Genomic DNA, 670 nt, shown 5'->3' with positions numbered 1-670 from the left:
TCTTGAATTAGAAAACAATGGATTTCTTGATTGTGCGACAAATTTCCTTAGCTGTAAGCCTTCCAAACTTCTAAATATTCCTTTTTATGTGGTTCAGAGTTCTAGCACCATCCCCTGAGCCTGCTTGATCTGGTATTCTGTGTTGTTGCTGATGGAGCTCCTTACTGCCTGTCTACCTGATCCACCATCTTGTCTCCATCTCTCTTTGGAATGGGAAAAAAATGGATCTGTTCCAGTCATTTAGCCAGGCAGTTGTCTTCCAAATTTCTTGCCATAAATCAGTGAGTGCCTCCAGTGCCACATTACTTTGTTGAAAAATTTCAATTTGTATTCCACCCATATCTGGTGCCTTGTTCTTTGCCAATCCCTTCTTGGACTTCTTCCTTCAGTATCATTGGTTGTCAATCATATGCTACCTCTTGAAATGGTTGAAAATTGACCATTTCTTTTTGGTACAGTGATTCTGTGTATTCATTTCATCTTTTTTTGATGCTTTCTGCATCCTTCAATAATTTGCCCAGAGAATCCTTCAATACTGCAAGTTAAGACTTGATTTTTTACTTCAGTTCCCTCAGCTTGAGAAATTCTAACCATGTTCTTCTCTTTTGGTTTTCTAACTCCAGGTCTTTGCCCATTTCATTATAATATTTGAATTTGTCTTCTTGAACTG

The sequence above is a fragment of the Chrysochloris asiatica genome, unplaced genomic scaffold (genome assembly GCF_000296735.1).
Source record: "Chrysochloris asiatica unplaced genomic scaffold, ChrAsi1.0 scaffold00321, whole genome shotgun sequence".
Taxonomy (NCBI): Eukaryota; Metazoa; Chordata; class Mammalia; order Afrosoricida; family Chrysochloridae; genus Chrysochloris; species Chrysochloris asiatica.
Note: the sequence above shows the minus strand (reverse complement) of the source record.